Source organism: Somniosus microcephalus, chromosome 7 (assembly GCF_052327205.1).
Source record: "Somniosus microcephalus isolate GS21.2 chromosome 7, FLI_Smic_1.0, whole genome shotgun sequence".
Lineage (NCBI taxonomy): Eukaryota > Metazoa > Chordata > Chondrichthyes > Squaliformes > Somniosidae > Somniosus > Somniosus microcephalus.
In genome coordinates this window covers 30,109,631-30,136,974 of record NC_140993.1, presented here as the reverse complement: position 1 = coordinate 30,136,974, position 27,344 = coordinate 30,109,631, and the positions used below count along the sequence as shown (strand labels likewise).

The 27,344-nt window shown below is 46.0% G+C and overlaps 1 protein-coding gene and 1 pseudogene across 1 annotated transcript in view; one reads left to right on the top strand and one right to left on the bottom strand.

Moving 5' to 3' along the window:
- piezo2b (piezo-type mechanosensitive ion channel component 2b) overlaps positions 1 to 27,344 on the bottom strand; it is an 852,062-nt gene that overhangs the window by 440,533 nt on the left and 384,185 nt on the right. The gene's annotated exons all lie outside the window — the stretch shown is intronic.
- LOC147114585 (protein kish-A pseudogene) lies at positions 11,874 to 12,217 on the top strand (annotated as a pseudogene).

Here is a 27,344-nt window from a genome sequence, read left to right as displayed (position 1 = left end):
ATCCTAGTACTTAGTTATAAAGTGATTGGGAGCAGAACATTTGTCTGCTCTTGGTCAAGGAATGGCTTCTTCAAGGCATAGGAGGAATCTAAAAGAGGAAAAGAAAAGTAAATGGGCTGGATTTTGTGGGGGGTCAGCGGATGCGATCGGTAGCGGGTCGGGTGGGAAAGTGTTTTTTTTTCCTCCAGCAGGTCGAGACCCTGCTGTGAGCCCGCCGCCACCCGCCTTTCCCAAATGTCGGGTCTGTCAGCGCTGAGCAGACCCGACACGCAGCGGCGGGGAAGGCAACTAAAATCATTAGTGTTTTGTTTACAGCCACTTATCAATGTTTTTTTCCCAGCTTTTTGGATTTGGCAGGTTGCCCACTGGTTTCCCGCTGTGCCTAGACCTCGTCTATGAAACTGAGGCGGGAGGTCAGTGGCCATTGAATCAGCTGATGAGTTGACAGCTTCAAATGTCAAGTCAAAGCTCCCAACTGATTGAGAAATGTTCTGTGATGTAAGAAAACTACTAAGCACTTGGTCTAAGCGTTAAACAAAGCTTTAATCAACTGCTTTACAACATGGAGATCTAGTTGTGTCCTTCACTAGTTCCTGTTAAGGAATGTTCTGAGCAAGCTGGGCCCATGCCCGAGTATTTATACTCTCCCTGGACAGCGCCACCAGCAGGCCGCCCAGTATTATTTCATAAGTCATTTCTACATGAATGACAAGATTCATGTCATTCTGTTAACCACTAGCTTCTCTAAACTGCATTTCCACTACAGATTCAGCATGCTGCAAGTCTTTATGCAAGTCTCCATCCAGACTGACATCATTACCTCTCTCACCATTGACAGATTGCTTCTGTCATCTCTACTTCACCTGCCATCTATTCCATCAGCATGGGTGCCCTTGAAACTCTCACACCTTGGTCCTCAGAGTCCCACCACAGTCAGCCCCAACACCAGCATCACCAACAACACCAACCTTCTCCGCAATCAACTGATGTTGCACAGGACAAAGGGCATCAGCACCCAACCACATTGCTGCCCGGGACACCAGGGATGGCCTCACCATGGTCAGATTTACTTCACTTGACGCTGTACACCCTGGCTGCCACATGATGCATCAGGTTAGCACCACCCCACACCAGCACCATAAAGCATCCCTACAATGACCAAGCCATTCCTTTCAAACTCATCACCATTGTGGGGGGTACCGTTATGTTTCACCATTCACTGCAACTCACTAAGCCACTTCCAAAGGTGCACACAAATCTGTCAAGAACACAAAGTGTTGAAATAAAGATTTCAATGTTTGACACCACATGAACAGAAACTTTACATAAACATTGCGTAAAACACCCAAGTGCCTACCCTTGTGTGTTGTTAGTTGCTATGATTGCACTAGGATGAGGGGGAGTGTGAGGGGTGGCTAGTGAGATGGGGATGTGATAATATAGATAGAGAGGGATGGGTGGAAGTGCAAGGTAAGTTGGTGTGAGTAAGGATGTGCAGTAGTAGGGTAGGGAAGGCAGAGTGATGGGGATATGATGAGAGGATGAGGTTGAGTGTGGCTTTGTTCTAACATTTCGTGAACTACTGAGGTCATTGAAATGTTTGCGGCACTGCACCCAGGTCCTCCTGACCACATCCCTGCTTGTGTCCTCCTGTGCAATGTGCAACCAGGCTGTGTTGATCTCTTGGGGAGGTCTCTTCCACCCATGGGAAGGGAAGAGGACCTCCCTGCATTCTGTGACTCCCTCGATAAGAATATGGAGGGAGTCATGGGGGAGCCTGGGTGCAGCCCTGTGCCTTTAAGCAGTGATTGTCAGTGTTTGCAGCATCTCAATTCTGTAGAACACTGACAGCACAACTGTCAAAATAAATTTGGCCATGGTACCTTTAAGGAAACCGGCTGATGATGCGTCATCAAATGACGTCACCAGACTGGGAAATGTGCTGGGTGGGCATAAAAAGCCCAATCACAGTAAATTCATTTCACAGAGCAGGATGGAACCAGCAGCCCAACGTTTCAAAAATAGTCCCATTGACTAGACTTTAAAAAAATTAAACCAGTGCAATGAATCAAGACTAACTATGACACCCTTTTTTCTTTTGTCCATCAATGTGTTGAATATTTTAAGTAAATGCTGATTTTATCACTGGGTATTAATGGAAAAGTTATTCAGCTAGACAGTGTGAGGGAACTAAAATAGTATATACAAATGATGTGAAAACATATTTAAGTTAATGATTATCACTACCAATTCAACTCCGCAACACTATAGTCTCAGTAACTCATTCAACCTGTGAAAAGTGGAAGAGTGTTCTGTTGAAAGATTACACCCAACCTGTTGGCTTGATCTTTGTGTTTCGGATGAAAACTAGCCTGCTGTTCATTACCAGTGTTTTCTGATTTTATTTCAGATTTCCAGCATTTGTGTTTCCTTTTCAATTCCACGTCATCAGTACGCATTGTTCAAACAAAGTGCTCCCCAACAACACAAGTTGTAGAACAAAACAAAATGTTATCAGTATTAATTCCACGTGATTTTTATGCAGGGCATTGGCGGTGAAATTACCACTACAAAAATGGGATGAGTCAAAAAAAACTGGAAATTTAATTTTAATATAAGCTGTCTTATTGAAATATTGATCCAAGCGTAACATTATTTGGCCAACTATCATCAATCTTCATTCGAAATCAATAACTTATCACGGCCTTCAGCAATATCAAGGTTGTGAGTTCAAATCTATAAAAGTGAATTCATCAAATCTGGTAAATTGTGGTCTGGCATCAGATAAAATAATCACGAAAGCTGCCACAGTGTCATAAAAACCCACCTGTTCAGGAACGGGAACCTGCCATCCCTACCCGACCTGGCCTACACGTGACTCCAGTCCCACACTCTACAGCTGACTCTTAAGGCTCTCGGGACAATCTTCAGAATAAACCATAAATGTGACCATGCCGGTGTCACCCACACTCAATGAACAATTACTATTTTTTTTAAAAATCAACTGGAAATCGAAACCTTTTCTTATCAGAATAGTGCTAAATGTTGGGTCACTTCACGTAGCATGAGAAATAAATTCCGACTGAACCTCTCTACTTTTTCACTTAAAAGATACCTTCTAACCACTTGTTCAAATTCAGCTTTGGTTTAATCCGATTACCATTGATCCAAACTCCAAGTGGTGAGGCTTTCCACAGCCAATCGTAACCTCAGCCAAACTAACCACGTGGAACAAACAAAGATGCTGGAACCACACGGCAAATCCATCAGCATTTGAAAGAGAAATGACAGGTTAAGTTTCAGATGGCGCCTCTTTGTCATAACGTTAATGTCTTTTTGCAGGAGCTGCCGTACTTCCCGTGTTTCCATCGTTTTCTGTTTCAGTCTCAGATTGGCTGCATCCAGAATGTTTTATGTGGAAAAATTATCCATTGACACAAGTCGAACTGACCACTAAACAACGTTATCCTCGTAACTACAAATTTAACAATTCACCTTTGCTAAGAATTAAAAGGAAAAAGATACATCATTATAAAATTGGGACCATTTTTCCTTTTAAATGTTTTTTCTCATCAAGGTGAGAGATGTTAGGGTTGGGGAATGTAACTCTTCCTATTTCAGGCACCCAGTGTGAGGATCGAGCACTCCCAGATCAGGTCCAGCACAGCCAGATGCAGAGTAGCACTCCCTCTACTCTGCTCCTACAACTTTCACCAAGTCCAACCTTGGAAGAGCATTCTCCACAATACAAATGTGATACTTTTTCCATTTGCCACATCCTGTAGCCTGCGTGACTTTGGCAATTACTGCTAAAATGGGCACTATTCTGTGATGTAGGCCCATGCCCACTAGGAACTGGATTGAGGCTGTCCAAACTGCCAGTAGACAGAAGCGACTTTCATCCTATCAGACTGGGCTGCATTTTATCCCAGGCCCTTCAGAGATGGAAAGCCAGTGTCTAACTCACTGCACCAATCAGTTTCGAACACTGAAATTATTATTTTCTGCCAGTCAGCTCTACGCTATAACATCAACATGAAATAACAACAGAAAATGCTGGAAAAACTCAGCAGGTCAGGCAACATCCGTGGAGAGAAATTTGAGTTGACGTTTCGGGTTGGACCCTTCTTCAAAACTGGAAAGAAAAGAAACTAGATCGGAGGCAGGGCTGCGATCGGACAAGAGAATAAAAGAAACAAAAGAAGTAAAAGAGATTAGAAGCTAGACGAGATGGTAATAGGCTGGGATAGGTGTAAAGTGTACTGGCAGGGCAAAAGATAGCTGCCAGGTGTGAGAGAGAAACAAAAGGAAAGGGGGGGGGGGGAAAGGAGTGGAACAATTACAAGAGAAAATGAAATGGGGGCCGAGCTTATGATCTGAAATTGTTGAACTCGATATTGAGTCCGGAAGGCTGCAGACTGCCTAATCGGAAGATGAGGTGCTGTTCCTCGAGTTTACGTTGAGCTTCCGTGGAACAATACAAGAGGCCAAGGACGGTGAGGTCCGAGTGGGAATGGAGCGGTGAATTAAAATGACAGGCGACCGGAAGCTCGGGGTCACCCTTACGGACTGAACGGAGGTGTTCTGCAAAGCGGTCACCCAATCTGCGTTTGGTCTCCCCAATGTAGAGGAGACCGCAACATGATGTCTTTTCAACGCATAAATTCCTGCTATTGCGATGTGCGTGCATAAATATCTATAAAGAGTAGATAGAGCAGTCAGCTGTGGCTCAGTGGGTTGCACACTCGCCTCTGAGTCAGAAGGATGTGGTTCAAGTCCCACTCAAGGACCATGTACAGTTAGCACCTCAAAGCACTGGAGAGGTCCCACCAACGCTGCCTCCGCAAGATCCTGCAAATCCATTGGCAGGATAGGTGCACCAACGCCAGTGTTCTCGCTCAGGCCAACATCTCCAGCATTGAAGCTTTGACCACACTCAATCAGCTCCGATGGACAGGCCACATCGTCTGCATGCCCGATACGAGATTCTCAAAGCAAGCGCTCTACTCGGAGCTCCGACATGGCAAGAGAGCCGCAGGTGGGCAGAGGAAACACTTTAAGGACACCCTCAAAGCCTCCTTGAAAAAGTACAATATCCCCTCTGACACATGGGAATCCCTGGCCCAAGACCAAACAAAGTGGAGGAGAAGCATCTGGGAAGGCGCCGAACACCTCGAGTCTCCTCGCCGGGAGCAAGCAAAAGCCAAGCGGAAGGAGCGCACGTCAACCCAAGCACCCCACCCACCCGCCCCTTCAACCACCGTCTGCCCCACCTGTGACAGAGACTGTGGGCTCGAATTTCCAAGCCCCGAGGAGGCGGGTTTGGAGGCGGAGTGGTGGGAAAATTGCAGAATTGGGGGGCAGGAACCCATCCCACCCCGCCTCCGTGCCAATGTCCCAGGAGGCGGGTACCCGACCTGTGCTGGGAGCCGCCTCCCCGAGGCGGGAAGGGGATTAGTGCCAATTAACTGCCTGTTAACAGGTAGTTAACAGGCAGTTTTTTGCCTAATCCCTATTTTTAGCCCCGAAGTGTAGGCTATCCGATGGCTCCGAACCACACCAAGGTGGACCTTCGGTCTGTAGGGGTTGGAGGGGTCGAGATGTCCGTTGTGCAGGTGAGTGATGGGTGCATATGTGCAGAGGTAAGTGAAAGTGTTTTAATAAGTTTTACTTACCTTTACTTTCTCCTGCAGGCTTCCTTCCTTCAGGTCTCAGGAGTCCCTCAGCTCACTGGCACAGAAAGCAGAATGGCCGCTGAACTGTCAAAAGCTGCAGCCTCTGCTTTCTGGTCTGGAGAGCTCGCTAACTGAGTCTGAGTAGAAGGACTCACGTTAGAAGACAGATTGTCAGAGTTTGACAGCTTCACAGAGCTGTCAAACGCTGATTTTTCATCTGTCAAAAGCTCTTGACAGATGAAATGTCAATCGCTGACGTCACCAGTAACCAGGTGTCCCTTAATTGGCCTGCTGAGCCCGCTGGGCGGGCTTAACAAGGTCAATCAAGGGAAAATAGCGTGGGTTGGCCACAAGTCAATGGAGGCGGGACTACAACCCAAAAAGTGGGAGTCCCGCCTCCAAAAGCTCCCCATTGACAAAATCGAGCCCTTTAGGTCCCGCATTGGACTCATCAGTCACCTGAGAACTCATTTTTAGTGTGGAAGCAAGTCATCCTCGGTTCCAAGGGACTGCCTAAGAAGAAGAAGAAGACTCCAAGGACTACACTTCAAAAAGTACTTCATTGGCTGTAAAGTGCTTTGAGACGTCTGGTGGTCGTGAAAGGTGCTATATAAATGCAAGTCTGTCTTTCTTTCAGGCTGCAAAACGTAATGGGCTGGCTTGCTTGCTTGCAAGGAGAGCAATAATTCTATGGAACAGTGAAGGGGAATGTCAATAACATGGTTGTTGTCACCACATTGTCATTATGTTGGTGATTTAACAAGATACAGTTACTAACAAAAACAGGCTGGGCTATTCCAGCACGGAAATAAATGTCCTAAATGGCCCGTGGAATGACAAAGGGATTGTATTTCTCCTTCGTATCAACAAACACAAAGAAACAACCAACAAATTTGTTCAGTTTGCAGCACAGGAAACAGCTATCTGTTCGCACTGTCTCTGTCTTTAGTACACAATTATTGAGTCGCATGCACTGCTATGCTCGGATACCCCTTTGGGCTTTTTTAAATGAGTTCTTCCGAACTACTTTTTGCACATCCACGCAGGCTGTGAGGTACTTTTCCCAGTGTCAGCACGCGGTGCGGCCTGTGGCTCTCCATCCTTAATGGACATAAAACCCAGAGGAGCGCATCACGATTTTCCGATTACTTTCTGGCTATGGCAACACTGGGACAAGCTCAGAAAATTCAGGCTTTAATCTTGTCTGTTATTTCATGATTAATTAAGCAAAGCAAGACCCACTTAAAATACAACAAGTATTTGTTTACCAATATCGTTGGTCTAGAAATTAGGCTGGGCCCGTTTTTTTAGGCCCAAACTTGGTGCAGCATGACCAGAATGCGCCCCAAACCAAGAGGCCCAAGGATCAATGGGAATCAGTCACTGGACCTCATCGACATACTCAGTGTGAGTGGCTGGTGCTGGTCACTCCTCCACAGGCAGCTTGCTCAAGCCAGGAGATCAATGACAGTCCGGATGCCTGGCCAGCAGCGACCTTCAGGTAATCCCTCCCTCCCGAGAGGGGGGAATTGGAGCGGGCTTTGGGTGGAGGGTGGAGAGGGGCAGGGGATGGCGGGGATCGCGATTCCTGTGGAGTTGGGGAGCACTCCCACTCCTTTTGGCTCCACACGATGACTTTTAAATATAAACATTTTTTTTAAAACTTACCTGGAGTTGGTGGACTTGGAGGCCACTGAAGAATCTTGAGTAGGACAGGCGCAACACCTGTCCAACTCGTTGCCAACTAATGAGGTCATTCAACAAGGGTTAAGCCCCTAATTTACTTATTTAAGTAGCCCAACATCTATTTTAGGTGTCCGCTTGCGCAGAGTGGGCGCAGTCCAATTGGTATACTTTACACCCGTTTTACACCGGAAAAATTGGGCGCCTAGTATAACAATTTCTACCCATTTGTCAAAAAGAATCTGAAAAAATATATTCCAGAAATTGCAATTTTTAAAAATGATACCATAGCTTCCAATAAGAATAACTACATTATATATAAGTAGAAGCTAGAAATCATGGGTGATATTACTGGGCAAAATGTTTAATACGTTCACATGATATTCCTCTCCTCTCTCTCCTGGTCCCTCAACACCACCTCTCTGGTGAAGAAGGCCCAGCAGCGCCTATATTTCTTGAGGAGGCTGAAGGGATGTAATCTGTCACCCCCGATCCTCTCTAACTTCTACCGCTGCACTATAGAGAGCATCCTGACGAACTGTATCACGGTATGGTATGGCAGCTGTAGCTCCCATGACCGGAAAGCCCTGCAGCGGGTAGTCAAAACTGCCCAACGCATTGCCGGCACCCGGCTACCGACCATAGAACATATATATCAGAAACGCTGCCTACGGAGGGCACGGTCCATCATCAACGACCCTACCCACCCCAGCCACAGTCTGTTCGCCCTCCTGCCATCTGGGAGACGCTACAGATGCATTCGCACCCGTACGACCAGATTTAGGAACAGCTTCTTTCCCAGGGCTGTCATCCTACTGAACTCCACAAATAAACTCTAAAGCCTGCACATCTGCCGATGCACTTTATTATGGTCATATTTATGCTAATATATATGTACAAATGTATGTTGAAATGTTTAAGTGTCCTAATCCAAATTGTACACTCTCGGGAGCCGCAAGCCTACATTTCGTTGTACTGCACTTGTGCACTAACAATGACAATAAAAGTTGATTTGATTGATTTGATTTGATTTAATGGCGACATTAACCTGCTTAGCAGACAGAGGAATATTATATGAATGTGTTATGTATTCATCAGCAATAGTGATTTCAAGCCAATGTCTTATTTAAAAGTCCACTGAGTTGCACAATTTTAACTTGCCTTTCCTTATAGAAACATAGAAGATAGGAGCAGGAGTAGGCCATTCGGCCCCTCGAGCCTGCTCCACCATTCAATGCGATCATGGCTGATCATCCAAATTCAGTACCCTGTCCCTGCTTTCTCCCCATATCCCTTGATCCCTTTAGTCTTAAGAAATATATCTAACTCCTTCTTGAATATATTTAATGAATTGGCCTCAACTGCCTTCTGTGGTAGAGAATTCCACAGGTTCACCACTCTCTGGGTGAAGAAATTCCTCCTCATCTCTGTCCTAAATGGCTTACCCCTTATCTTTAGACTGTGACCCCTGGTTCTGGACTCCCCCTTCCAAAAGATTGGGGTAGATTTTGTCTTTGTGCGATAGTGTAAAACTGGTGATAGTGAGCCAGCAGACCGTTCTACATCTCTTCATTGAAGTCAATGGAAATAAAAATCGGGAGAGATGACTGGTTATCACCTGCTTTACTGCATCACACAAAGTCCTATGTTACAATAAGTGACTACTCTTCGAAAAGTACTTCATTGGCTGTAAAGCACTTTGTAACATCCCGAGGTTGTGAAAGGCACTATATATAAATGCAAGTCTTCCTTTCCTTATTATGCCAGTATCCTGATTAAAATGCAAAAGCAAAATACTGCGGATGCTGGAAATCTGAAATAAAGACAAAAAGTGCTGAAAATACTCAGCAGGTCAGGCAGCATCCGTGGAGAGTGGAACAGAGTTAACGTTTCAGGTCGATGATCTTTCATCAGAACTGGAAAATGTTACAGATGTAACAGGTTTTAAGCAAGTACAGAGGCAGGGAAAGGGGGGGGGGAGGGAGGAAGGAACAAAGGGGAAGGTCTGTGAGGTGGAAGGCAGGAGAGATTTAATGACAAAAGGGATGATGGTGCAAGGCAAAAGGGGGTGGTAATGGAACAAGTAAAGAAACAAAAGATGGGTCTGGAAGAGGTGTAAATGGGAATAGCAGAATCAGCACCTGCTGTCTGAAAAAATGGAGGCAGAGGTTATGATCTGAAATTGTTGAACTCAATGTTGAGTCTGGAAGGTTGTAAAGTGCCTAATCGAAAGATGAGGTGCTGTTCCTCGAGGCTCCTCTAAGCTTCATTGGAAAAGTGTAGGAGGCCGAGGACAGAGAGGTCAGAGTGGGAGTGGAGCGGAGAATTAAAGTGACAGGCGACCGAAAGCTCAGGACCACGCTTGCGGACTGAATGGAGGTATTCTGCAAAGCTGTCACCCAATTTGTGTTTCCTCTCCCCAATGTAGAGGAGACCGCATCGTGAGCAGCGAATACAGTATACTAATTTGAAAGAAGTACAAGTAAATCGCTGTTTCACCCAGGAGGAGTGTTTGGGGCCCTGGACGGTGGGAAGGGAGGAGGTGAAAGGGCAGGTGTTGCATCTCCTGCGCCTGCACGGGAAGGTGCCGGGCGAAAGGGAAGGGGTGTTGTGGGTGATTGAGGACTGGGCCAGGGTGTCGTGAAGGGAGCGGTCCCTTCGGAATGCTGAAAGGGGAGGTGAGGGGAAGATGTGTTTGGTGGTGGGATCACGCTGGAGGTGGCGGAAATGGCGGAGGATGATCCGTTGAATGTGGAGGCTGGTGGGGTGAAAGTTGAGGACAAGGGGAACCCTATCGTGGTTCCGGGAGGGAGGGGCAGGGGTGAGAACAGAATTGCGAGAAATGGAACAAGCACGGTCGAGGGTCCTGTCAACCATGGTAGAGGGAAATCCTCGGCTGAGGAAAAAGGAAGACACGTCGGAAGCATTGGTATGGAAGGTGGCATCATCAGAACAGATGCAACGGAGAGGGAATTGAGTCCTTAGGAAGCGGGTTGGGAGGAAGTGTAGTCAAGGTGGCTGTGGGATTCAGTGGGAGTCAGTTGATTGAAATGCATCTTAACTACAACTCAGACCCTTTTCCTTACTGAGGTAACTTGATTGACATTTTAATCAATCGGAGGCAGGTGATGGGAACTGTTTTAAACCATTATCACAGCTGCCGCTGAAGTTACTCCCTACAGAAAGAGCACTTCCAGTAAGTACTCAACTTACAGGAAAACATGGCTAAAACCCTGACTTGTGTGATAGTGGTGCTTCGTTAAGAGAAATAAACAGATAATAGCTCTTGCACTGGTGCTGCAGCCAAAATCTTCTAATTGTTTATGTTAGAAAGAATGTGCTTTTGGCCAGCATTTTTATTCAATGTGGTCACTCTGCACCTTCAGAGAATTTTCAGGCAGGCTTCGTGCTTTGAGCAGACTGGCACAAAAGTTCACGGTGAAAAATTCAGTTGGTTAGCGCTTCCCGTTATCGCCTCCGGGGGCGCTAAGAACTTAGCGCCCGAGCGCGGCGATTTTAGCGCCGCTCGCTAAATTGACCAGTCGTTTTGCGACAGCGCTAAACACTACCGCCACGATCTCCTGCGCCCGCAGATCAAGCCCCGGTCCAGAGACTTGAGCACAAAAATCTAGGCTGACACTCCCCAGTGCAGTACTGAGGGAGTGTTGCACTGTTGGAGGTGCCATCTTTCAGATCAGATGTTAAATCGAGGCCCCGTCTGCCCACCCGGGTAGATGTAAAAGATTGTACGGAACTATTTTGAAGAAGAACAGAGGAGTTATTCCCGGTGTCCTGGCCAATATTTATCCCTCAACCAACATCACTAAAAAATGATTATCTGGTCACTTATTTCATTGCTGTTTGTGGGACCTTGCTGTGTGCAAATTGGCTGCCGCGTTTATGACAGTGACTGCACGTAAAGATTACTTCATTGGCTGTGAAGCGCTTTGAGACGTCCTGAGGTCATTGAAAGACACGATCTAAAAGCAAGTTCTCTCTCACTCACATGGCGATATCATTTTAGGCATGATTCTGGAATCCCATCAAGGAGCGATGTTCCTAATCATAATCAACTTTATTGTCATTGTTAGTGCACAAGTGCAGTACAACGAAATGTAGGCTTGCGGCTCCCGAGAGTGTACATTTAGATTAAGACATTTAAACATTCAGCATGTTTTGTACCTAAATGCACATCTCTGTTCATAAAATAACCATAACAATAGTATACAATAAGTATTGAACTGCAGTCTCATTAGAGCATTGCCATCTCGGGCTTTGGTCCGAATCAAGCCAGAATGACGGGATGGAAGTTTGCTCTCTGTACCAGTTTTAAAAGCCTGACAAGAAATGACTTTGGACATTCTTAACCTAGTTCCTAGTGGGTACAAATTCACATGACAACATTGTTCATAATCTACCACAAATTGCCCTAAATTTGCAGTCTTGAGGAGTCATGGAGCAGGAGGGAAGGAAATGGATTGCTAGTTACTGTGGCCCTCTTTAGTAGCTCACGCCATGATGATTTGCAAGCCTGACAGTTCCACAGCCAACGCTGCTTTGGTGTCGGTATCTTGCCTATTTGCAGTGAGTGATGTGGAAGCAGAGGTAGCAGCGTTAGTGAGCATTAGTGTTAGTCAGACATCCCAGTCAGCAATTGTCAACCTTCAGAGTCTACTGACGGTGATACTACTCCTGATTTGTAGTACTAGTGCTTACATAAGGGTCCGGGGCTCTGGACCAAAATAAAACCGGACTTCTGGGGATACTTTGGATGTGTGTCAGAATAGGTGAACAAAAAAAGCACTTCTGTTGCTCTATGTAGCATAGTGGTGGCACTCAGTACTGTCTTTACACAGTAACAATCAGTTTGAAATGGATGATAGACATCGGTAGAAAACAAAACAAAAACGTAATGAATGGAGGCAGTTTCCAGAATCCAGGTTGCGCTTTTTGAATTGTAGGAGAAATGCTCTAAGAATTGCCTTAAATGTGTCCTCAAAATGTAGTCAGTAGTCAGACTGAATGATAGGAAAGGAAAGGGTAATGCTTAATTAACCATGAATGCTTATACAAACAATACATTCCTTACGGGAAGAAGGGTCCAACCCGAAACGTCAACTCAAATTTCTCTCCACGGATGTTGCCTGACCTGCTGAGTTTTTCCAGCATTTTCTGTTGTTATAATGGACAAGCTGTCAGGAACACAAGCCAGGATATGGCTCATTAAGGGGGGCATAAATATCACCTGCCTTGCCTATGTGAGGTCTTTTGTTAGCAAAGAGCTGAAGCTAGTGAGTAAAGGAGTGACCTGGCATGTCTAGGTATCAATACCTCATCGATTTGGAGGTCATCAAGGGTACCAATAAGGCTGGGTGAGATGGTTGACACCAAATGTCATGATGCTCCGGACATCATAATGTGGGGCAGGCTTGATGGAGAAGCTGGTCTTTTCCTGCTCCTCAATTTTGTATGTTTGTAAAACTCATCTAACATGTGTCACTCAAATTGGTCAATAGAATTGAGGAGGTGCCTTAAGAAATTAAGGATATATAAAATAGTGCTTTTGACACAAAGTTCAATCTCAGTTCTCAGTCTTCAGTCCTTAGTCCTGAATTTAATTCTAGTATTTTTTAGTAGTACTTTGTCCAGTATATGTAGACAGGTTTCTCAGTAAAATCAGAAAGCGCATCTCCAGCAGATAGAGGGAAGGTTACAGAAGTTAAGAATGTAATGCTATACTAGCCAGACATGCATTTCACACTTCATCTAGAACCATCCTTTGTTTCTTTACCTGTCCTATTACTATCCCGTCTCGCCTTGAATATCTCTTAATGTCTCTTCACCCCCCACAGAACCTCCCTTTTGTTCTTTCATCCCCTCCCCCATTTCCCAGCCCCCAAACTTGCTTTTTATCTGTTTCATTTCCTGCTTTTTTTCTCAGTTCTGACGAAGGGTTTCGACCTGAAACGTTGACTCTGTTTCTCTCTCCACGGATGTTGCCCTGGCCTGCTGAGTTTTTCCAGCGTTTTCTGTTGTTATTTCTGATTTCCAGCACCCGCAGTATTTTGCTACCGTACAGGCATTTGTCACTTAGATGTGCAAGTTTCCCTGAGATCAAGGGCGGTGAGATTTAAGCTAGCGAGTCCAGATACAACTACCAGGTGAATTTATCTTGGAGGAGAGGATCAGGAGGAATGTACAGATCTGTACAGATGGAGGTTCGTCACTTTGATGTCTCAGAAGGTTACACCCTCCTTCCAGAGGAAGGAGAAGCAACAAGTTTTTCCACATCAGCTTGTAAGGACGTTAAGTACAATTTCTGGAAACAATGCTAACTACAAGTCAATAGACTTTAATCTATTCAATAGACTGGCTAACTACTGTTGTTAACTTATTTTCAGACACTGATCACAACTGTGATCAGTAAACAGTTACAGCAAAAAATTTTGTCAGTTAGCCCTCCTATCTACTGATTATTTGTATGCTCAAAGTTTAAGTGCTGCTAATATGGTTCTAAGGTTAATAAACAATTGCTAGTTCATGTATTTGTTGTCTGACTTCTCTGATAGTTGTCAATAAAGGTTTAATTACTTCACTCAGTTCACTGTGTGAATCCTGATGGGAGGTTGGTAGTGTAAATGCGAGTATAATCATTTCCTCCAGCACCTGTATAATCACCTCTGCTATGCTCAAAGTTTCATCCTTAGCCATCTCTTTTTCTGGTATGCAAGTTGCATCTTGGCAGTATTATCCGTAAGTATGGATCAGCTCCCATAAGTATACTGACAAAATCTAACTTTGCCTCTTCACCACCATCCTTGGCTTCCTGACTATTGCTCTGCTCTCCAATTTCTTGTCCAACATCAAGTCATGGATGAGTTAAAACTTTCTACAGCTTAAAATTGACAAGACTAAAGTCATCTTGTTTAGCTCCTGCCAAAAGCTCCACGCCATTGGCTCTAATTCCATCCCCCTCCATAGCCACTCACTCAGGCTGAATCTAAAAGTGTCGCTGCGTTCTGTTAGACCTTGCATTAAGCTTTAAACACTGCAAACTATCCATCACCATGACTTCTATTTCTACCTCTGTAATATCCCTATCTCATCCCCATCCCTGCTAAAACTCTTATCTGTACTTTAGTCACCCCCGGGCATGACTCCTCCTGCTACACATCCCAGATCGCACCCACAACTCTTTCAATTCTAACTACTGTGTGCTCCCCTCCTCTGTCCATTGCACCATTGGTGGGAACACCTTCAGCTGTCATGCCACTTCACCTTAGAATTCTCTTCCTAAATCTCTCTCCCATACTCCATCTTTCCCCAGATTTAAAAGCCTCCATGAGGCCTAACTCCACTTTCCCGCCCGATCCCCTTATCTCTTGATTCCCTTAGTGTCCAAACATCTATCGATCTCAGTCTTGAACATACTCAACGACTGAGCATCCACTGCCCTCTGGGGTAGAGAATTCCAAAGATTCACAACCCTCTGAGTGAAGAAATGTTTTCTTATCTCAGTCCTAAATGGTCGACCCCTTATCCTGAGACTGCCCCCTAGTTCTAGAATCCCCAGCCAAAGGAAACAGCCTCTCAGCATCTACCCTATTAAGTCCTCTAAGAATTTTATATTTTTCAATGAGATTACCTCACATTCTTCTAAACTCCAGAGAATATAGGTCCATGCTACTTAATCTCTCCTCAAAAGACAACCCTCTCATCCCAGAATTCAATCTAGTGAACCTTCGTTGCACTGCCTCTAAGGCAAGTATATCCTTCCTTAGGTAAGGACACCAACTGTACACAGTACTCCAGGTGTGGTCTCACCAATACCCTGTACAGTTGTAGCAGGACTTTCCTGCTTTTATACTCCAACCCCCTTTGCAATAAAGGCCAACATTCCATTTGCCTTTTTGATTACTTGCTGTACCTGCATGCTAACTTTTTGTGTTTCATGCACAAGGACCCCCAGGTCCCTCTGAACTGTAGCATTTTGTAATCTCTCTCCATTTAAATAATAATTTGCTTTTTTATTTTTCCTGCCAAAGTGGATAACCTCACACTTTCCCACATTATACTCCATCTGCCAAATGTTTGCCCACTCACTTAGTCTGTCTATATCCCTTTGCAGATTCTTTGAGTCCTCTGCACAACTTGCTTTCCCACCCATCTTTGTATCATCCACAAACTTGGCTACATTGCACTCGGTCCCTTCATCCAAGTCATTAATGTAGATTGTACATAGTTGAGGCCCCAGCACCGATCCCTGTGGCACCCCACTAGTTACCGTTTGCCAACCAGAAAATGACCCATTTATCCCGACTCTCTGCTTTCTGTAAGTTAGCCAATACTCTATCTGTGCTAATATATTATGCCCAACTCCGTGAGCTCTTATCTTATGCAGTAACCTTTTATTGAATGCCTTCTGGAAATCCAAATACACCACATCCACTGGCTCACCCTTATCCACCCTACTCATTACATCCTCAAAGAACGCCAGCAAATTTGTTAAACATGATTTCCCTTTCATAAAACCATGCTGACTCTGCTTGACTGCATTATGATTTTCCAAATGCCCTGCTACCGCTTCCTTAATGAAGGGCTCCAGCATTTTCCCCAACAACAGATGTTAGGCTAACTGGTCTATAGTTTCCTGCTTTCTATCTCCCTCCTTTCTTAAACAGGGGTGTTACATTTGCAGTTTTCCAATCCGCTGGGACCTCGCCAGAGTCCAGGGAATTTTGGTATATTGCTAATCGTAGGTTAACCTGTTTCCTGGTGCAATTTATTTCAATTAAAATTGTGAAGATAATGGGGGAGAAATTCGGTATCGCCCCGTTTGGGGTGCAATTATCGACCGGGCGCAAAGTTTAGCGCCTGGCGCTAATTATCGCCTCGAACTGCAAACTTGGCTTCTATCGCCCCTAGAGGTGATTGGAGCGCTAAATCAGGCGCTACACACCTCTCTTAAGGCGCTAATGCCGAGGAGCGAGGCGCTAACTCAGAGCGCTGGCGAAGCTCATATGATGTCAGTTAGTGATGGAACACAGACACACTAGCCCGTTCTTAAAGGGGAGGGTTGATCTTGCTCTCCATCCACACCCTCCTCATTGCAGCCTTGAATCTCAGCCTGGAGAGACCTGTACATCAATTCTGCTGGAAAGAACAATGGAGAGGCGCAGGGAAAGAGCTCAGAGTGCAGCCCCCACAGTCTCTACTAAATCGATGCAAGGAAGGTCAAATCAAAATGAACCTGCAAAGTGCAGCTCAGTACACAAAACTCCTTCACACAGCGTTGAATCTCTCCAGAAGTCTCTCTCTCTCTCTCTCTCAGAATGTGTGGTGCAAAAACGTCGCTGACAAAAAAAGGCAGGAAGCGGTCGCCTTTAAATAGCGCTTCCCCAGTCCCTTCCTGACTGCAAAACACTCCCCTCAACCTGTCGTTGCTAGCGGCAGGCGATAAGGCAGGGGGCACCACTCAATGTCCGGTCCGGGGCGCTACCAGGGCGTTGTACGCTCGACTGACGTCACGATCTGCGGGCGCAGGAGATCGTGGTGGTAGTGAAACTCAGGGATATACCTGTTTATACACTGTATGAATAGAACCGCGTTTATGTGTTCAACCATAAATGTATTTTGATGCTTTGGCAACATAAGATGTACCTTATCATGCCAATAAAGCGATTTGTATTGTATTGTATTGTTTAGCGCTGCCGCAAAATGTCTGGTCAATTTTGTAAGCGCCGCAAACATCGCCGCGCCCGGGCGCTAGTTGCTTTGCGCCCTGTTAGCGCCCTTGAATTTTTCCCCCAATGCCTCTTAGCTATTATAACACCACATCCACACATTTATTTTATTTCAAAGAAATTGAATTGATCCACCAAAGTATTTGGCCAGAAAAATATTTAATCTTTGCTATTTTTAAAACCTAAAAGTACATAGGAAAAATATTTGTCTATCGCATTTTGCTGGACTGATGCTATTATTTCAATAATAGTGTGTGATTAAATAAAGTGCAAGGATCTCCTTGTCATATCGGACCATCACATTTTATGGCATCAGTTACCAAAGCAAACAGAGTGTCGAGGTATATGAATAGACCTCTGAAAGTGTAATTTGAAGCAGGATATACTGACATTGTCACGCATTAATGAGTCCGGATATGGAGCAGTGTTCAGTTTTGGTCACTGTACTCTTCAAAAGACAAAGAGGTGCAAGCTCCACCTATGGATCAGAAGTTTTCATGTTTTATCTCCGCAGAATTATCTGCTAGGTAATATTAGAAAATCAAGCTCCCAGCATGGAGCCTGTCCTGCTGGGTATGTATATCAGAAATTTGGCCATGTGCCTCCCCCCTCCACAATGCTGATGTTCATGGTGCCACCATATTGTATTATGTCGAATCCTTCTCAGATATTGGCACTGAGGGTGGCCTGAGAATTTACCTTTACCCCTGCCATCTGTCCTCAGTCCTCTGTATGAGTGTGAGTCGCACTGATCATCCTTCTTTTCAGAGCTGGACCCCAAAGATCTGAGTCTGCATGCTCAGGAACCAGGGGCTGACTTCTCCAGAACCTGTGTAGTGGTGCTTCTTAGTTTCCAAACAGGCAGGCCATTGAGCTGTGGGGCCTTTAACAATGAGTAGACGCGTGTCGAAATAAAACGTTCCCAAACGTAGCTTTGTCTTTTAAACTGTTTACTATAACACTTAACAAACAGAATTACAAAGCAAACACGTATAAACGAACACGGTCAAAAACTGTACTGCTCCAAACCTCACAGCTTCTGCCTCTTTCACCACGTGCAGTTTAAAACTGTAAGATGGCTGCACCCATGTGTGGCTTAGGGACTATTCCATTATGGCAAGAATGAAGGGGGTGTCGGACTATACTACTGGAGCAAGAAAATAGGGGGTTTCTTAATACAATAAGTCGTTCAGGTAAATTAACTGTATTATGCCATTTAGCCACTATTTTAAAGTATTTTCTTAAGCTTTTATGGCTCTTACATTCCGGCCCCTAATTGACTAGGCACATGAAGCATATCAATTACTCAAACATTAAGAGTCATAAACTAATGAGTTCAACATATTTACAATACAAGTGTCCACTTTTTTCTTTCGTTCAGGAGCTTTCACGCTGCTTCTTGTAGCAGGCAGAGCTTTGTGATTGGTCTTTCCAGGGTACTGGTCTTGGTTTGCAAACAGACGCGACGAATGACGCCTCTGGAGTCTGGCATGGTCTTAATTATTTTTCCCATCAACCAAGAATTTCTAGGGGCTGAATCATCCACAATTAAGACAATGTCACCGACGATGAAGTTCCTCTTTATTTTGGACCATTTTTGACGCTCCTGTAGCAGAGGTAAGTATTCTCTTGTCCATCTGGTCCAGAAGAGGTCTGACATATACTGAACTTGCCTCCACTTCCGACGGGCATACAGATCTTCCTTTTTGAAGACTCCCGGGGGCATGGCTGGCTGTGTTTTCAACAACAACAGGTGGTTCGGAGTCAGGGCTTCGAGGTCATTGGGATCATCTGATGTCTTAGTTATCGGTCGGTCATTAATGATGGCTTCGACCTCGCACAGAACGGTTTGGAGTCCCTCGTCGTCCAGCGCTTGCTGCTTCAGTACAGAACTGAGTAGTTTTCTTACGGTGCGTATCTGTCTTTCCCAGACACCTCCGTGGTGGGATGCAGCCGGAGGATTGAAGATCCACTTAATTCCTGTTTGCATCATGGCTTCCTGTATTTTAAGCTGATTCCAACCTTCAATAGCTTCCCGTAGTTCTCTCTCCGCTCCGACGAAATTAGTGCCATTATCAGAACGCATAATGGACACCTGTCCTCTTCTACAGACAAAGCGTCGCAAGGCGTTAATACAGGAATCAGTGTCAAGCGTGTGTGCCACCTCAATATGAACTGCTCTGATGGTCAAACAAGTGAAAAGCACACCATATCTCTTGACAAGGCTCCGTCCTCGCTTTACCTCGAAAGGCCCGAAATAGTCCACCCCTACGTTTGTAAATGGGGGCTTGTCTGGTAACAAACGGTCTTCAGGCAGGTCTGCCATTTTCTGCTCCCCAGCTCTAGCGTGTAACCGTCTGCAAACAATACATTCAGAGAGTATTTTTCTTATTACGGAATTAGCTCCTGGAATCCAGTATCTTTGTCTTAGCTTCGCAAGCACGTGATTCCTCCCACTGTGTCCAATACTCTGGTGTATATGCTGAAGAATGAGAGTAGCAACCTGGAGGTCCTTAGAAAGGATAGCAGGATGCTTGGCCTCCTCTGGCATAGCAGATTTGTTTAGTCTCCCTCCCACCCTCAGTACTCCATCTTGCAGTGTAGGGTCCAGCTTGTAGATATGACTACCTTTCTTGATTGGAGTATTTTGCTGTAGAGCTTCGGTTTCTTCTGGGTATCTTTGTCTTTGACTGAAGCAAACTATCTCCTTCTCAGCCTTGGCCAAATCCTCCACGGTCAATGAATTCTTGCTCAATGTGGTCTTGTGCTGATGCATATACTGCTGTAGAAGCATTCTCTGCTTATCAGGGTTACTTTCAGACTGACTGATAGTGGCTCGGTACTCTTTTCTCTTACCGCTCAGGTGTAGCAGCAACTCTTTCAACCTTAGAAACCATGCAACTGCTTTCCTCAACTGGTGCCATCCTGAGAAATGGTTAACAAGCTTGTTCACTGTGTCAAAGTTCTCTTTCGTAGTTATGAAATTTACTGTGACTGATCTCTTGACTTCGACGTCGTCTTCAGTAATCTGACTTGGCATATCTGGTCTTTCTGGCCATGATCTCTCTGTTTCCAGCAGATAACTTGGGCCTTGTATCCAAGTTTCACTCCTCATGAAGTTTTCAGCCTTCAATCCCCGTGAGGCTTGATCTGCTGGGTTTAATGAGGTGTTTACATACCTCCATTGAGATGGTTGTGTAGCTTCTCTAATGGATGAGATTCTGTTTGCTACGAAGGTCTTGAAGCGTATCTTCTCATTCTCTATATACTTCAGCACCGTCGTGCTATCCGTCCAGAAGACAGATTCTTCTAATGGGAGCTGTAACTCTTTACGCATCACCTGGTCAACTTTAACTGCAACAACCGCTGCCGTCAATTCCAGTCTCGGGATGGTGACCTGCTTCAGCGGAGCCACCCTGGATTTTCCCATGAGGAAGGCACAATGTTTCTGGCCCTGTTGATTTGTCAGCAAGAGGTAGGTAGCCGTGCCATAGCCGTCCTCACTGGCGTCCGAGAAATGATGTAGTTGAGCCGTCTTTGTAACTCCAAAACTCGCGGGCTTGATGCATCTACTGACGTTGAAGCTAGAAAGTTGTTGCAAATCTGTCAGCCATCTGTGCCATCTCTGAGCTTGACCTTCTGGGATATCTTCATCCCATCCTCTCTTGTCTCTACACAGCTCTCGTAGCATCAGCTTCACCGGCAGAATGAGTGGTGCCAGGAATCCGAGGGGGTCGTAGATGGAACTGACCACGGAGAGAATCCCTCGTCTTGTGGATGGTCTTTCGTTCACCATTATCCTGAAGTTGAACGTGTCTGACTCGATGCACCATTGTACACCAAGAGCTCTCTCGATAGGAAGGTCATCGTGGCTCAGGTCCAGATCTTTCACTTCAGTGGCTCTTTCCTTTTCTGGGATAGGAGCTAGAACTGCTCTGCTGTTGCTTATCCACTTAGTCAGATGGAATCCTCCATTCGAACACAGAGTTCTAAGGTCTCTTGACAGTGCGATGGCATCGTCTTCTGTTGACACGGACTTCAGACAGTCATCGACATAAAAGTTTCTGAAGATTGTCTCCACAGCCTCGGATGGTGCTTTGCCCTTGCCATCTTCTGCAGTTTTTCTGAGAGCGTAGCTTGCACAGCTGGGAGATGATGTGGCTCCAAACAGGTGTACGGCCATTCTACATTCCACCATCGCTTCACTAACGTCGCCATCTGGCCACCAAAGGAAACGCAGAAGATCAGCATCTTCGTCAGGGATTCTGACTTGGTAGAACATTGATTCTATGTCTGCCATCATGGCAACGAGCTCTTGTCTAAACCTAGTCAAGACGCCAATGAGGGTATTAGTAAGATCAGGACCTTGAAGCAGCTGGTCATTCAATGAAGTTCCTCTGAATGAGGCGGCGCAGTCAAACACTACACGGATCTTTTTCTTCTTTGGGTGATACACCCAGTGATGAGGAATGTACCAGACCCTTCCATCGTCTCTGTTCAACTGTTCTTCGGGCACTTTTACAGCATAGCCTTTCGCTATGATGTTTCTCATGAAGTCTTTGTAGTCTTCGTGAAAGTCGGGGTTCTTGTTCAGCTTTCTCTTTAGACTGATGGCGCGTTGCTCTGCTATGCAGCGATTGTTCGGCATCTTCGCGGTCTGTCTTCTCAGTGGCGAACCAATGTGATAGTGGCCATCAATGAACTGTGTAGACCTTGTCATCAAACCCATGAACTGATGGTCTTCTTGTGACATCTCTGTCTTTTCTTCACAGCTGCGTTCTGAGAAGTCTGCGTTGAACTGCTGTATCAACAGCTCTTCAATGCTTGCGATAGAGATGCGATTAACTGTGACGTTTTGTCGTTCCTCCTTGTTCGACTTGTGGCCATCATCTCTCCTTACCGGTCCATTGATTACCCATCCAAGGGCTGTCCTGACGGCGTAGGGTCCGTCATCCTTGCTGTTTATCACCTGCCATGGCTCCATAGTTTTGTAGGCATTGGTTCCAATTAATAGGCCAATTTCTGCTTCAATGTATGGGAGACGCACCTTTTCTAGGTAGGGCCATCTATCCACATCCTTCTGCAGGGCTAGGTTCCCTATTCTAACAGGAATCTCCCTCTGTGTGAAAACATTAGGCAGGTCTATGAAGTCCTTCTCTTCAAGTCCACACACTTCTAGGTCTGACAGGATATAGCTTTGCATTGACTTCTCATGACCCATGGTGCGTAATAGGATTTCTGTTCTTCTGCCTCTAACGTTCAGCTGTCGCATGAGTGATTCTGTGCAGAACATTGCTGAACTACCTGGATCCATGAAGGCGTAAGTCTCCACAACCTTCTCACTCCTCTTAGACTTGATCCTTACTGGTACGATGGCAAGAATACAGTCACTGTCACCGGCCCCAGTGAGTCCACAAGTCTCTGGTTCTAGCGACACCAGAGCACTTGAAACAACCTTCTCGTCGGTATTGTTTTCTTCACTCTTCTTAGAGACTTGTTCTTCTTTATGGATATGCAGCAGACTGGGATGTTTCCGAGTGCACTCTCTGCATGTTGTTCTTTGCTTACAGTTTCTACTCAGGTGCCCCTGAGAGAGACATCCAAAACATAGGCCGTTGTACTTCAGGAATTCGATTCTGTCCTTATGTGGCTGTGCTTTGATGTCGCTGCAGAAATCCAATGTATGATTCTTCTGGCAGAATAAGCATGGCTTCTGAAAGGCATTAGCAGGCATCACTGTGCTGCTCTTTTTGGGAGATGAGTTCTGGGGCCTTTCTTCCTCGGCCTGAGTGACGATAGTTGCAAAGCTGCTTCCCCTGGAACCACCTTTCCTGAGAGTCTTTGATTCAGCAGGCTTGGCTTTCACTCTTCCATCGGTGGTCGGGCTGACATCCTGGATGTTTCCAAACAATGGGTCCCAAGCAATTTTAGCCTGTTTGTCTATGAAATTCACTAAGTCTGCAAACCTGGCTCTACTTTTCCGTCTCTCCATTATCTCAAAGGCTGTTCTTCTCCATTGTTCTCTCATCCTGTAAGGAAGCTTAGAGATGACGATTCTCATAGTCGTAGGATTGTCCATCTCTTCCATGAATTCAACATCCTCCATGGTGTTGCGACATCCTGTGAGGAAGAGAACATATGCGTTCAATGCCTCTCCGTCTTCCGATCTGATCTGTGGCCACTTGGTAGCCTTTTCGATATATGCAGTGGCTATCTTCAGCTCGTTACCATAGTGCTCCTGCAGCAACTTCCTGGCTTCTATGTATCCCCGGTCCGGTCTCATGTGTTCACAGCTTCTGACCAGGTCTTGTGGTTTACCACTGGTGTACTGTCCCAGGTAGTACAACTTATCACTGCTGCTCTCTGTCTTGGAGTCAATGGCTTGTTCAAAGGATCTGGTGAAGGGCTTATACTTGAGTGGGTCGCCTTGGAACACTGGTATGTCTCTTTGAGGGAGTCGAAGCAGATTCTGTTGTTTTACAAGCATCTCTGTAATTTCGTTCTGACGTTGCATCACTCGGTATAGGCTTCTCCCTGTGTCTTCAGGCCTCTGGTGGTCATCAGCAGGGTCTAGTCTAGACCGTCTGACGTCTGGGGTAGCATCACGTGCTCCTGTTAGTGGGGAGGCCACTCTTCCACGCTGTAATGCCGGGGAATTGCTTTCGGGCTCTGTTGTAACTCTTGAAGGTGCCCTGGATCCAACTCTATGTGGCAACGTTGACTGGCAGTGGCTCCCGCCGTCCCGTGAGCCTTCATAATCTTCGTATGCACTCAACCTGGCATCTGAGACCTCGATAGCGGTTTTCATCTCCAGCCGTTCTTTCTTTGCCTGCACCTGGGCCCGCTGGGCCTGCACTTGGGCCTGTTGGGCCTGCACTTGGGCCTGTTGGGCCTGCAGTTGGGCCTCTTGGACCTGCAGTTGGGCCTCTTCCCGTTCAAGAGCTTGCTTCTCATCTAAAGATGCTGCGCGCGCCATCAACGCCGCCCGTTCAGCCTCCGCTCTCATGCGTCGCGCCGAGCTTGTGGTAGAAGCGACTGACCTGCGTCCAGAAACAGAGCTACCTTCTTTTCGATTTTTGCTCGGTCTGGCGGAAGTCTCTGAAATGCTATCGTCTGGTCTGACTTCATCGTCAACCTTATCTTTCTCTGCTGTATCAGCATCTTGACGAATTTTTAACATCCACTGCTCCGTGGCCTTGATATAGTCCTTAATGCTGGTTGATTTAAGATCAAACCAGTCGTGCTGATCAGTGTTTCCCTCTTCTTCAGACAGAAGTGCTAATACATCTTCATTGAGTATATTAAATTCTTCATGCAGCTTGGAGAAATCGTAATACATCATGTCTTCAGCTTTCTTAATATTAGCATTATCTTCCATGAGACGATCAATTATCTTCATTTTTCCAGTTATCTGAACTAATTTAGCCTTCCTTGCACCTATGCTTCTATGTAACTTCTCTTCCCTTGCCTTTGGGGTGAGCTTTATTTCCCTCTTTTGGCCAGCAATCCTTCTGGCTGGGGGAAGCTCCTGGCTCCTTAAGGCCTCGGCCATTTTACCCGCAGCTCTTATTTAGCTTCTCAACAGAATGAACAAAGCAAGTAACAGTCACTGTACCTTCGCTTTCTTAAATTGTCGTCTGGCTCCGTGACCATTCATGTATACGTTCGCCGACGATTCCGTCCCTTCCTTCTTAGGGAGCTAGTTTTTGACTAATGTAGTGGCGCTTCTTAGTTTCCAAACAGGCAGGCCACTGAGCTGTGGGGCCTTTAACAACGAGTAGACGCGTGTCGAAATAAAACGTTCCCAAACGTAGCTTTGTCTTTTAAACTGTTTACTATAACACTTAACAAACAGAATTACAAAGCAAACACGTATAAACGAACACGGTCAAAAACTGTACTGCTCCAAACCTCACAGCTTCTGCCTCTTTCACCACGTGCAGTTTAAAACTGTAAGATGGCTGCACCCATGTGTGGCTTAGGGACTATTCCATTGTGGCAAGAATGAAGGGGGTGTCGGACTATACTACTGGAGCAAGAAAATAGGGGGTTTCTTAATACAATAAGTCGTTCAGGTAAATTAACTGTATTATGCCATTTAGCCACTATTTTAAAGTATTTTCTTAAGCTTTTATGGCTCTTACAACCTGTTTCACACTGTGAGACCACACTTGTTCCTCTGAATGCTTTTGACACCGTGAAGTGACTGAATGAAGGACTGCCACACACATAAAGAGAAAGGATCGAGGCGAGGAGGTATCTGACCGTGGTTACTCCACTGAAGTCATTAAAACTTCTCTCATCACCGCAACGGGTCCTGGGTTTCAAGGAGTTGGCAGTCCGTGTCACAGCCACAAAGTACGTACCGCATTCTTGCTGAATCCCCCCACCGCCCCACCCCCACCCTGACCCCAAACGGACCATCCTTCCTGCCATATCTCCATTAGAAGGACAGGAAGGCCTGGCTCTGTGAAGCTTGTCATCCATATCGCCCAGATTGCCTTGCCCCTTTAAATAGCATCAGATTTTATATCCTCCTGCTGTGCCAGGTCTCTGCCTATCCTCTGAGTATTTTCTGCCCCCCCGCCCCCCGCCCCTAACCTTCTGACCTGAAGCTAAGAGTGTTACCAACTAAGCCAAGGGGTCAATAGTTTAGTTTTAAAATCCTACAGATTGTTAGAAGAAGGAAAGACTAATGACAGCTAAAGAATTTCTCAATTGCCCCTTCTGATTTCAACACATCGGGATCGGAGAAAGAAGGAATAGCACAGATGATGGTGTGGTGGAGCCACCAAATGACTCAGAGCGGTTGTACATAATTCCTTTAACAGCAATGTAGTTACTGCCTGTGTCTGTACCTTTAATTACACTGTTTAACTGTACTATGTCTAGTTACCTTTACAGCGTGGTTTCAACGTGATGACATCATGCCGTTAGTCACATGATTCCCCAATGGCGGGAAGAACGTGATGACGTCATGACGTCAGCTTTCAGACCAGAGGATCAGTCCTCGTGGAGCCTTCAAGGAGAGCAGACCTGTATTCGATGTATTCCAGCAGTTTCCAGTTAAAACCTGTTTTGTTCCATTAAAGTTCGTTGTTTTGATTGCCTGAGTCAAACTCAGTCTTTTCGTTAGGAACCTCTGTTCCTACATTGGTGACCCCGACTTCTACGAACAGTTTTCGTGGAAGATTCAGCATGGACACGAACGCCGTGACTCTGAAACTGCCACAGTTCTGGGAGCAACAACCAGACGCCTGGTTTCACAGAAATCACAGAAATCACAGAAACCCCACAGTGCAGATAGAGGCCATTTCGGCCCATCGAGCCTGCACTGACACATATCCCACCCGATCCCCGTAACCCCTACACCAACACATATCCCACCCTATCCCCGTAACCCCACATATTTTAATCCCCCTAACACTAAGGGTCAATTTATCATAGCCAATCAACCTAACCTGCACATCTTTGGACTGTGGGAGGAAACCGGAGCACCCGGAGAAAACCCACGCAAACACGGGGAGAATGTGCAAACTCCACACAGACAGTCACCCGAGGCCGGATTCGAACCCGGGTCCCTGGCGCTGTGAGGCAACAGTGCTAACCACTATGCCACCGTGCTACTTGTCCGGCGACTTATGCAACCCTTCCTCATCAATCATGTGGCCACAATACGAGATTTGTCTCCTGAAGAACTCTCATTTGGGACGGTTGGCTCGTTTATCCAGGCTGAAGCCCAGTTCGCCATCAGGAACATCGTTGCGGATCAGACCCGTTATTACTACGTGGTCTCCGCCCTCGACAGCGCAACTGCCTCATGGATCATCGGCCTCCTCGGTAGTCCTCCTACTGACAGCAATTATGATACGATTAAGGCGCGGTTGCTACAGGTCTTCGGGCTCTCGAAGTCAGAGCGCGCTCGCCAGCTCATCACGATGCCTGGCCTCGGGGACTCCAAACCGTCCGAGCTCATGAGCCAAATGCTCACGCTCTTGGGTGCCGAACCAGAATGCTTCCTCTTCCGGGAGCTTTTCCTCTACCAAATGCCGGAGCAGATACAGGCTGCCCTAGCCAGATCCGACATTACAGACTGTGCCGAGCTTGCTGCCGAAGCCGATAACATTTTCACTGTAACCCAGCAGTGCTGCGCGGCCACGAGGCGCCCATCCCCCACAGACGTGGTTCTAGCTCCTCCTGCAGCGGGCTGGTGCTCCTACCACGCCCGTTTTGGCGTGAAAGC